Genomic DNA, 13,197 nt, shown 5'->3' with positions numbered 1-13,197 from the left:
TGGAGAAGTTTTTGGATGTGCATAGGGATTTGAGTCTTAGAAGATCTCATTCATCTATGCTACCTTCTCCTGGTTGTTGGTTTTCCAGGATACTGGGAAGACTGTTTATGTTGTGTATTAGGACTTCTAGTGTTGTTCCTAGCTTTTCTGTAATGAAGAAAAGTTTTTAAGTTTTATATTGTTGTTGCTGATTGCCATCAAGTCAAGCACAACTCAGAGTGACCCTATGAAAAAAAGGCCTTCCTATAACTATCAACATTTATCAAATTTCATAGCGTTTCCAGAGTCATGTTTAGGAAGTGGATGCCACTTCTGTTCCAAACCTGTCTTAAACTGGGAGCTCCACCAAACACTGTCCATTGTGGGTAACTGTTATGACATTTGACAGCCCAGTAGCACAAGGTTCGACATCATAACAACTCCAAGTTGCCTCATATTAACAGAAGAGTGATTTACCACTTAGAAGAATGTTCCTGTAAAATAAAATAACAGCCAACTTTAAACACAAAAGCCCTCCTCGAGATCTTGTTAACTCTTAACAAGAGGCTTAAATAAAACAATAATATATAGTATGTTGTTGTTATGTGCCATTGAGTTGCCTGCGCCCTATAGAGACCCTATGTACAGCAGCTGCCCTGAGCCAGTTTCACTAATTCCAATACACCAACCCTCATTGCCCCAGATACTATATCAATCAATTTCATCCCAGATTTTCCTCTCCTGTGTGTTCCATCCACCCTTCTGAGCATGAAGTTCTTCTCCAAGGACAGATTTTTCCTTGCCACATGCACAAATTATGTGAGACAGAGCTTCAAAATCCTAGTCTCCAAGGAAAGACTTGGTTTCACCCTCTCCAAGACAGACCAGCTTGTTTTATTGGCAGTCCATGGTATGTTTAAAACTCTTTTCCAACACTGCAACTCTAAGACATCTATTATTTTCTGTCATCCTTTGTTATTGTCCAGCTCTCTGAAGCATAAAAAGTGATTGAGAATATAATAACCTGGATTAGGCACACATTTAATAAAGGTATTTGCAGAAAAGTTCCTGGGTTAAAAGAAGTAATAAAGTTGAAAATGAAATTAAATATTCCAAGGAAATTTTAATAAAAAGATATGGAGACAGAATGCATCCCTTATGCACTCCCTTCCTGATTTTGAACTAAATGTAGTGTTTCCCTGCTCTGTTCTGAGGACTGGTTCCTGGTCCAAGTATAAGGTTTGCATAAGCATAATTAAGTGTTCTAGGATTTCCATCCTCCTCAAGATTAACCACAATTTATTGTGATCCATACAAATACCTTTGTATAGTTCATGAAACACAGATAGATATCCCTCTGGTACTCTTTGTTTTCTGCCAAGATACATCTGACATTGGTGATAATGTCTTTAGTGCCATGGCCTTTTCTAAACTCAGCTTATATTTTTGGTTGTTCTTTGTCAATATAGTGCTTCAGTCATTTCTGGATAATCTTCAGCAGAATTTTGTTTGCATGTGATATCGGTGATATTGTAAAATACTTTCCATACTATATCAAGTCACCTTTGTTATGAGGAAGAATGCCATATCAGGATTATAGGAAGATTCATCAGCAAGCTACGTTATGCAGATGATAAAACTTTGCTTGATGAAACTGAGCAGGACTTTAAGCGCTTGCGGTAGAAGGTCAAGGACTATAGACTTCAATATGGATTGAAGTTCAACATCAAGAAGGCAAAGATTCTCCCACTCAGCCAATTGGCAGCACCATGATGGATGCTGAAGAGATTGAGGTTGTTAACAGTTACAGCTTGCTCAGCTCCACAATCAATATTCTTGGCACCAGCAATCAGGCAATCAAAAGGTGAATTACATTAGGTAAATCTGTTGTCAGGGACCTCGGAAGCAATGATATCAGCCTAGAAACTAAGGCCATGCTCTTCTCAATTACTTGATATGCATCGGAGAACTAGATAATGACTAAGGATGACAGAAGAAGAATTGATGAATTTGAGTTGTGGTGCTAGAGAAGAGTCTTAAACATACCATGGACCAAAAAGAAAACAAATAGGTCTATCTTGGAGAGGTAAAACTAGATTTCTCCTTGGAGGCTAGGATTTTGAAGCTCCCTCTCATATATATTTTTGCATGTGGCCAGGTGAGATCAGTCCTTGGAGAAGGACATCATGCTTAGAAGGGTGGATCAACAGCACAGGAGAGTGGGATCTAAGATGGAGTGATACAGTAACTGGGGTGATGGGGGTTGGTGTGTCAGAATTAGTGAGACTGGCCCAGGACAGGGAAAGGTTCAGAGCTGCTGTACTTAGAATTGCTATGCATTGCAGGCGACTTAACCAAAAATATTCTATGACAGATTTGGTAGCAGGAGTTGCACCCACTTCCTAAACAACTTGCCTCTGGAAACTCTATAAACTTTGATAAATGTTCACAGTTGTAGAGGGGCTTCAGGCCTTTTTTCCATAGGTCACTATGAGTCATATTTAACCTGAAGGCAATCAACAGCAACAACAATATTATATATATATATAATTCATAAACTGAGTGTGAGCAGATTCTAGGGCTACTTTCAGTCTCGAAGACGAGCAGAGAGGCAGGATTATCCTAAGGTATGGTTTCTGGGTTTTGGTTGAGACTTGGGTGTGACACTGTTGCTTGAAACTTTGTGTGAGCTGATTAGATCTGGCCTTGTATTTAAAAAGGCCTTTGGGCCTGTGGCCCTCAGGCTTGGTTTTAATTGCTTTCAGTTAAACATACTTCAAAGTAGTATAACTTCAGTCTGGCAATTTGCTGTACAATTGCAACTCATGGTTAATGTGAGTATAAACACTGTGTTACTGATTTGTCAAATGTGATAATAGTTTCCCATGGTGAGAAGTGTTTAGCAGAGCTCCTAAATGAAAAGAGTCTTGCAAGAAAGAGTGGCATCCACTTCTGAAATAGCTTGCCTCTGGAAATTTTATGAACTTAGAGAAAACATGAAAGTTTTTCATCTTCAAGGCTTTTGTTCATTGGGTCACTATCAGTCATCTACAACTGAACCTCAGGGGCACTTAACAACAACAACAACATGAGTCATAGGCTACTTGATGGCATATAACAACAACAACAAGAAAATGTGAAACAAAGTAATATGTACTGTTCTAATCATTAAATTTATCTTTCTAAAAAAAGTGGCATAATTTATAATGGTGGGGGGGAAATCTGGAAAAAAAATAATAGTACAAAGTCCAATTATGAAGGGGATTTACATCTGTTAAGACTTTTAAAATCATATTTTTCTACATACATACACAGATACAATCATTGGGGGAGGGGAGGGGGAGTGAGGGAGAGAAAGAGAGAGTGGAATTTAATGTTTCAAAAGAGCTCTGGTGATGTAATCTGTAAAGAATTGTTCTGCTATCCTAATGGTGTTGCCTCATTAGCAGTTCCAACCCCCAAAGAGCTCCTTGGGTGGAAGATGGGCCACCAATTCCATGCCCTCTAAAATAGACTGGAGGGAGCTCTGTTGGTTTATTAGTAAGGAGTTGAACTCTTAACCTAGAGGCATAGTGCTTGAATCCACCAGCTGCTCCGTGGAAGAAAGATGGACAATGTCCTCCCTGTGACTTCTTTGAGGCTCAGCTAAGAGTGGATTCTAACTTGACAACATAACAACAACAACAACAAAGCCTGCTTTGAGGGTGAGTTATAAATTGGTTCTGCATTGAAGGAAATGAGATCTTGAGTAAACATATGAGTGATTCTTGAATGTCTGAGGGCACCAAGATTACTTCTACAAAGTCCATGAGATGATGAACAAGATACATCTACAGTGTATACTTCTCTCTGTATATGGCTTAGCAGGTAAGGAGTTGTGCTACCAGCCCAAATCCATCAGCTCTTCCCTGGAAAAAAGATGGGACATTCTCTCCCTTTGTGATTTACAGATTCTAAAAGCCTGCTAGAAGAGCCACGATGAATGTGTTCCAACTCAACCGTACTTGACAACAACACAAAAACTACACATGACAATAACACAAAAACTATGTATATATGCTTCATTTATTTTCTTCTCTAAAAAATGCAGCCAAAGACAGTAGATGGTTATCTTGTTTATAGATACCACAATAACTTCTCAATATTCAAGAATTTCGTGACTTTAGCTAAGAGATAAGGAGTTGCACTGTCAACCCAAAGGCACATAGGTCAAATCCACAAGCTGCTCCAGAGGAGAAAGGTGGGTAATATCCTCCCATTTGATTAACTGCCTCTAAAAATCCACTAGAGGTCTGTTATTAGTTCTGACTCAATGGTGAAAAAAACAGAAACTTTCCATATAATTATGGATCAAAAATTAAAAGGGACTATCACAATAAAAACAATGTTTAACCAAACAAAAATCATCAAAAATACATATTAAAATAAACTCGGTTTCATTTTTTGATGTCAGCAATCCACAGTCAATATTCTTGGTAGCAACAGTCAAGAAATCAAAATGCTCATAATTATATATTATAAAATCAATCATAAATGAGAATATACAAAACACAATGTCAATGAGTAATAGTGTGAAACACAATTGTAAGTAAATGAACCTTGTAAGTCAAACAATTAAAAAATTAATATAAACTAGAATGTATATGAATGATTGTATGAAACACAAAGTAAATAAAAGATTTTATAAAACACAATGTGGCTCCACAATCAACAGTCTTGATACCAGCAGCCAGGAAATCAAAAGACAAATTGCATTGGGAAAGTTGGCTGTGAGGGACCTCTCCAGAGTACTGAAGAGCAACAGGATCAGTATGGAGACTAAGGTCTGCCGGATCTAGGCCATAGTTTTCACAATTTCTTGCTATGCATCAGAGAGCTGGACAATGACTAGGGGTAATAGAAAGAGAATTGATGTCTTTGAGCTGTGATGCTTGAGAAGAGTGTTGAATATACCATGGACTGCCAGGAGAACAAACAGGTTTGTCTTAGAGAGGATGAAACCAGACTGCTGCTCCTTGGAAGCAAGGCTTCTGAGGCTTTGTCTGACATACTCTGGGGATGTTGAAAGGAGGTACCGGTCCTTAGAGAAGAACATCATGTTTGAAAAAGTAGAGGGATGGAGAAAGAGAGGGAGACCAACGATGGGATGGATTGATATAATGACTGGGGTAATGAGGGTTCATCAGAAACAGTAATGTGACACAGGATAGAGCAAGTTTTAGGGATGTTGTACATAGGGTTGCTATGAGTTACAAGTGACTCAACAGCACATAACAACAACAGTTCATGAATGAAACATAATGTAAAGGAATTAGTATATGAAAATCCATAAAAATCTTTTTAAAAACCAACACAATAAAATATATACACACAAAATAAACTAAAATGCACATTGCATTGGGCAAATCTACTGTCAGTGACCTCTTTAAAAGTACTCAAGAGAAAAGATATCAGCTTAAAGATGAAGATGAACCTGACTCATGTCATGGTATTTTCAATTGTTTCATGTGCATGTGAAAGCTGAACAATGAATAAGAAAGACCAAAGAAGGATCATTGTCTTTGGACTGCGGTGTTGGCAAAAATCATTAGATGGACTGTGAACTGCCAAAAGAATATGCAAATCTGTCTTCGACTAAGTACAACTACAGAACTCCTTAGGAGTAAAGATGATGAAAATTCTGATATATTTTAGGCATGTTGTCAGGAGTGCCAGTCCTTGGAAAAAAAAACAATGAGGGAAATGAAGTTCATGAAGTTCAGAAAAAGAGGAAAATCCTCAATAAAATATGTTGACCCAGGGGCTTCATTAGTAGACTTGAGTGGAGATAATAAAAATGGTGCAGGATAGGGCAAGGTTTACATGTTTTCCATAGGGTCACTACAAGCTAGAGTTTACTCTAAGGCATCTAACAAAAACAGAAGCACAGCAGAAGCAACAACAATGCCAAGAATTGCTTTTTTCCTTTTTTTTTTTTGTAATAGTCTTCTGCATTTTGTTTCCTTTTATTTTTTTAATTATGTTTCTTTATAAGTTTTTAAATAATGTGTAAACTAATTAATGAAACAAAGACATGAACTAACCTGTTATTCATAAACATTAATAACACTACTTATGTATGCAAGAATATAAAAATCTTGAAAGGTTCATGATATTACTTACATTTATGTCCAAAATGCTGAACTCGAGTAAGCCATATGTTTTAAGAGGAAATGTAGGTCATTTATTTGACTAGAGGTAAAATGATTCTGTCTCATACATATTGACTATCCATCTAGAAATTTTATACTGCTTTGAGTATCTATTGGGGCAAGAATTCTAAATGAGGCACTATACAAAAGAATACTTTTCTTTGTGGTTTCTCACAAGAGGGAGATGTTTCTCTCCTGACTTGTCCTGCACAAGCTTACAAAGATATTTCTCCTAAGCCACTAATATCCAATTTATTATCATACTGTGTTACAATTACAATCTGGCTCAGTTAAAAAGAATGAAAAAAGTTATATAGCAAATACAATTCTTTATGGGCATAAATACACATGTGATGTTTGTCAAACCTTAATTCTCATATTCTATCAAAAAGGGAAGGCAGGGTTGTTAGTTGAACATGCCAAATTACCTTCTTCCTGTATTGTATGAAGCTTCAGACATCTATGAATAACACAGACTTATTTATTTAGACATTCAAATGAGCAAAAGTTAGACTACAAATAACTTTCAAAGTATCCTATTATTTAGTGTATCTAAAACAAACCACCCTGAATATTAATAATAAAATCTATTCTTTAGAGTTTTGAACCATTTTTGTGATTAATGAGTACAAAAGTTTGGATTCATGTCTCTTCTCTCCTAATGTCATATTCCCTGATTTTATCCAAACAGATAATCATAAATATCACATTAATAATAAGGACCTGATGATACCTGAAACCTCGTCTAGTGAGGATGACAAATTTTTAGTGTCAGCTGTGTTTAGCTTTTAAAATAGCATGTGTTTCTTAATAGAGAATCTTCTTTAGTTCTTTCATTTCTCACCTGCCCTTCATAGTTCAAAATAGGAGTCAATTAGAAATCCCAGAGTGGGTTTTAACTCCTTTTGCCTTTAATCTACAATTTCTTGTATGTTCTTAGACAAATAAGACAAAAAGCTAAAGATACTTTTGTTTTTAATAAAATCATGAATATAGATATTAAACCACTCTATTTTCATTGTTGTTGTTGTTATGTGTTGTCAAGTCTCCTGTGACTCAGAACAACCCTATGTACAAGAGTTCTGAAGCCTGTCCTGTCCTGAGTCAGCCACACTGACTCTGGCACACCTACCCTCATTGCTCTAGTTACTATATCAATCCATCTCATCTGGAGTCTTCCTCTCCTTCATTGTCCCTTCAGCTTTCCAAACATGACATGATGTCCTCCTCCAAGGACTGGTCTCTCCAGGCCACATGCCCAAATTATGTGAGACAGAGCTTCAAAATCCTAGTCTCTTAGGAGACAGATTTATTTGTTTCTTGGCCATCTTTGGTATATTCAAGACTCTTCTCCAGCACCACAACTCTAAAGCATCAATTCTTCTTCATCCTTAGTCACTGTCCAGCTCTCTGATGCATAGCAAGTAATTCAGAAGAGAAAAAAAAAATCTAAAAAAAAGAAGAGCATGGCCTTAGTCTCTAGACTAACATCATTGCTTCTCAGTACTCTGGAGAGATTCCTGATAGCAGATTTTTATTAGTGACAGTATTTTAAAACCCAAGTTGGAAAACTATACCTGTTATTGTTGAGTCAAGTTTGACCCATGGTAACTTGAGTAAGTTATAATCACTATAGAGTCAGACTAAGCAGTCCTTATTCATAAAAGTCACAGATGGATTTGAATTGCTGATCTTTTGGTTTAAATTCAAGTGTTTTAACCACGATGCCACCAGGACTCTGTCATCTAAGAAATCACACACAAATCTGTTTCACTGAATGCAGACTGTCTTTTCATCATGGTGGGTAACTTTTCCAGTGTGGCTCCCACAGATTCTTGTGACAATATAGAAAAACAACAACAGAGGTTGTTCTAGACAACAATGATGTTTGCTTCTCCATTTCCCTTCCATATATCCCTCTTCCTTTCTTACCCAGCCTTCCAAGAATGCCGCATGTTTAATATACTCATTTGCGAGAGGCTAGCTATTCTCTTTAATTGACACATATAACCTCCTTATCTTTTCTTTTTAAATTGAATGGATAAGTACAAAGAAAATTAGGACAAAATTCTCTCACTCAAGTGTTAGGTAGAATCACAATGATAACCTCTCTTCTCTATTTCTTCCCAACTCTCTGCATGGTGTCTGTCTCACTGAATATTTTGTTTCCTTCAATCACACCTTTCACATTGTGTTCTCTGCTGTCTATATAATTAAAAAAAACCAACAAAATACCTGTGTTGTTTACCAATAAAGACATTTTGAGCTTGCTGTGAAAGAAGAAATCTAAAGGCTTAGACATTGGGAGTTTTGTAAAGTTCCAACTATATTTTTCCTTGATGAGCATGCGAAGTCTTCTATGATGCTAACAACCAGTAACTCAGTGCTGAGTCAAGTCCAACTCCTAGTGAGCCTTCATCAGGTTTCTGAGGTTGCAATTCTTTATAGGAGGAGATTTCCCATCTATCTCCTGCAGAACAGCTGGTGGATTTGAACTTTTAACCTTTTGTTTGGCAGCCATCACATAAGCATTAAGCATCATGGCACCTTCTCTAATAACCTTTTGCATTTTTTAGACTCATGCCACCTGAACTGATGCTGCAATCCTCCACATGAAACTCACTACAGATCTCTGGTCTAAACCAACTCTCTAGAAATATTGAATGATGAGTTGTTCTTGATCTTCTCACTCCAAAAGTGCATATATAAGCACTTCCTGATATTTAAAGAGAATCCTTAGCATGCAGCATGAAAAAAAAAGTCTTAATGTTTTGATCATTTTTTAGTCTAAGAGTGACTAATAACGTTTAAAGAAATAAGCAGAGTGAGCACTTCCACAATCATCTCCTCAATATTTGAATTATCAATATTTTGAAATCATACCTCCATTTTTTTTTCCTATAAAACTTCTGACTCGATGGCACCTAGCAACAATAACAATACCACCAAGAGAGCTACATTGGCCTAGTGGACAGAAAGTTATGCTACCAAGCCGAAGGTGGGTGATTTTGTTGTTGTTTGTTTGAAGAAATCAGAATTTTGGTCTTATTAGGCATTCCTCTCCACTCGGCTTCACTTTTTAACTTCAGATGACTGTTTGCTTTGAAGGTAGACCAACCTCCTTTAAAATCAAGGGAAATTTAAGAATGAAGTTCTGAAGGTGGGTGATTTTAATCTGCAGCCCTCAGGCCTGGTTTAAATTGTTTTCCTGTGAAACATTCTTCTAGGTGGTATAGCACTGGTTTGTGCTTTGCTGACAGAGGTAACTCATGGTTGCTGTGATGCTGAACACTATGACACTGATGTGCCAAACGTGGTAATGGTTACACATGATGGACAGTGTTTGCTGGAGCTTCCCGACTGAAACAAGCCTGGAAGCAGGAGTGGCATCCACTTCTGAAATGACTTGCTTCCAGAAACTTTATGAACAGTGCTTAGCCCTTTCATTCATAGGGTCACTATGAGTACTCTATTTTTTCATGCCTGTGGCTTCTTGTACCCATGACATTTTGTTGGAAATGGGCCCCCCAGCATGTAGGAGAACAGAATGTTGTGCTCCTGTGTCTACCAGGAACTGGGTAGGCTTCCCCTCCACTTTTAGGGTTACCCTGGGTTCGGGGAGGGGAACCGAACCCCGTCCTCCCTAATCTTCTTCAATCAGGATTTTAGCTCTAGGCTTTTTCTTAGGACAATTGCGTACCCAATGGCCCTCTTCTTTGCAATATGCGCATTGGTTTTTGTTCAGGGGCAGCCTACCTCTGCGCTCCAGCTTGTCATCTCCCGAGGCAAGTTGCTGCAGCTGTCTCCTGCGTTCTCCTGGTTCTGCAGTGGCCGCTAAGAGGACCCGAGCCAGGTCCCTGGTCTGCCTCTTTTCAGCTTTTATCTGCTTGTCTTCAGCCGTTTCTCTATTGTTATAGACTTTCTCTGCTAGCTCTACCAAATCTCTGAGTTCCTTTTCTCCTAACCTTTCGACTCTCTGCAACTTTTTCTTTATATCCAGAACCGCCTGATTTATGAATGCCAATGCCACTGTTGCCAAATTTTCAGGTTTTTCAGGATCAATGGGAGTGTACTGGCGAAAGGCATCCATTATGCGCTCTAGAAAAGTGGCTGGACTTTCATCACGTCCCTGTCTTAAATCATAAACTTTAGCCAAATTAGTGGGCCATCTAGCAGCCACTCGGAGACCTGCCAATAGAGCCTGGCAGTAGACCCGGAGTCTCTCTTTACCTTCTGCTGTGTTGTAGTCCCACTCGGGTCGGCTGAGGGGGAAGGCAAGGTCAATAGCTGTTTGAATTGTAGTCGGGACACCTGTGGGTCCTGGAATCAATTTCTGAGCCTCCAGAATGATTCTTTCTCTTTCTTCAGTTGTGAACAGTACTTGTAGTAGTTGCTGGCAATCGTCCCAGGTAGGCTGGTGGGTAAACAGAACAGTCTTAAGAAGGATAATCAGCCCTTTAGGATTGTCGGAGAAAGGAGCATTTTGAGATTTCCAGTTGTAGAGATCACTAGTGGCAAAAGGCCAATAATGATACAGCTGGTCTCCATTTGCCTGTACAGGCCCTGCAGCCCTTAAAGGAAGGACTGTAGAGTCTATTTCAGGTGGGGGGCCTCTTTGAAGGGCTCCTCTGGTATTTTGTGCAGGACCAATAGCCAATACTGATGGAGCTGGGGGCCTGGATGGCGGTCTAGGTGCCATTGATCTAGACTCTGGCCGAGGCCCCAAAAGCCCAGGCCCCGGCTCAGGCCTCCGCTGAAGTCCCGGCAGCCCAGGCCCCAGCTCAGGCCTCGGCTGAAGCCCTGACAGCCCAGGCCCCGGCTCAGGCCCCAGAAGCCCAGACCCCTGCTGAGGCTCCAGAAGTCCAGGCCCCGCCTCAGGCCTCAGAAGCCCAGACCCCTGCTGAGGCCCCAGCAGCTGAGGTGGTGGTGGATAAGGAGGAGGGAAGATAATGTTTTCCTCAGCCCCTCCCTGTAGGATAGGGTAAAGAGGCGCAGAGGGCTTCAGATTCTTTTTTGACCGGAGTTTTTCTGTTGTGGCCGCCATAAGGGTCACCTTCTGTGGGGGAAGAAAAGATTTAAGCCAAGAAGAGGGGTTAGTAACTAAATCCTTCCAGACAGTGATATAAGGGACCTGGTCAGGGTGTCCACCCTGTGGCTGGAAGACAACTTTCTCCATGGCGGTGTTGGTTGGAAGGTCGAAAGTCCCTTCTGGCGGCCATCCTACATCAAAGGCTGGCCATTCTGTGCTGCAGAAAGTGGTTAGTTTCCCTTTATGAACCTCTACCGATAGATTATGGGCTCGCTCTCTAGCATCCTTAAAATGTCCAAGTACCAGCTCTGGGGGGGTGGAAGTAGTCTGTCCCATTACGTCCATCAACAGTGAGTAAAGACAAAGACACAGACAGACAAATAGCAAGGTCAAAGACAAAGACACAGACAGACAAATAGCAAGGTCCTAGCAAAATAGACAAGTCTTCCAGCCTTCCTCTATAAGCAAGGCTTGAAAGTTGAAACCGGTGAAGAGCGGTGTCTTGGAAAAACCTCAACCACCTCTTCGTACAGAAGCCTGGCGTGATGTTCTTTACTCTCACCCAAGCACTCAGATATAGGGCTCAGAACGCCTTCCGAGCCCCCCGCAGTGGTGGCCCCCCAGCGCGTCCGCCTTAGCCATGTTTCACTGCTCCAAATTCAGAAAACAACACGAACAGTTTGGTACAGAATGAAAACACAGATAAACACACTCACCCGTCTGACCAGCAGTTCGTCCCTCCGGTTAAGGGTCCTTGGGGTCGTGGGGGGATCCCGGTGAGCCCCCAGATGTTATGCCTCAAATCCAGTTCCCCCCAAGTCACCAAGGAGCCTACACCGATGCAAGGGCAAGAGGGAATTTATTTCAGACTTGAATCAGGGCCGCGTTCCAAACCGTGCCCATACAACAGGGAAGATGGCTGTGGCGATGATTCTGGGCTGTCCTGCCTATTTAAAGGTGAAAGCCCGTGAAAACAGGGTGATACAGGATTGGCTGATTCAAAGGAAGGGCGCGAAAACAGGGTGATACAGGATTGGCTGATTCAAAGGAAGGGCGCTAAAACAGGGTGATACAGGATTGGCTGATTCAAAGGAAGGGCGTGAAAACAGGGTGATACAGGATTGGCTGATGTTTGGGTGGGGGCTCTTTTCTCCCTTTCCCCACCGCTTTCAGTTTACTGCTCTAGAGGAACATATATATTTCAAAATGACAGATTGGTTACAAAATGGAGTCCCTCACGATGTGGCCTGAATCAGACACACTTTAGTCCTCAAACTGACATCAGTACTCCTCAATAATTTGGAGAGGTACCTATATACAGACTTTCTCAGGTCAATGTATCTCCTTATTTCCAGAATGCTGATACCAAGGGTGTTTATTGCTAACCTGAGTGATAACCTGTTAACCTAATAAGCCCTATTATCATGAATCAAGTGATAGCCTAATTAACCCCATAATAATATATGGTTCTTTGAGGTTTGTGGAGCTATTAAAATAAGTTTCAGATCCTATTGAAATTACTGAAAGTAGGTATGGGGGTGTAGGGGCATGTCTGACCTCGTGGGATTGTGTTAATGTTGGGGATATTCTTGATTAGACAGTTATCTCTTATGAAGTTAGTGGAGGTCAGATATAGCATAGAAGGAAAGCAACCTACAAGAGAAGGTACTTAAATGGTGGTAGTTTCCTATACCCATTTCAAATGATAAAATAGTACAAGTATACTGCAAAAAAGTATAAAAACTATAAAATATGCAAAATTAAAGTGGTACTAGATACAGAAGAATTTCCTGAAACAACATATGAGCAAGAGCCTATGGTGATGAAAGAAGTTCAGGTTGCTTTGAAGGATATGGCAAAAAATAAGGCTCCAGGAATAGATGGTATACCAATTGACATATTTCAGTTAACAGATGCCGCCATGGACGTGCTCACCAAATTGTGCCAAGAAATCTGGAGAACGACCACTTGGCCAACTGACTGGAAGAGATCGATATT

This window comes from Elephantulus edwardii, unplaced genomic scaffold (genome assembly GCF_000299155.1).
Source record: "Elephantulus edwardii isolate Elephantulus edwardi_28Jun2011 unplaced genomic scaffold, EleEdw1.0 scaffold00303, whole genome shotgun sequence".
NCBI lineage: Eukaryota > Metazoa > Chordata > Mammalia > Macroscelidea > Macroscelididae > Elephantulus > Elephantulus edwardii.
The sequence above is the reverse complement of the archived record's forward strand: the minus strand, read 5'-3'. Positions refer to the sequence as shown.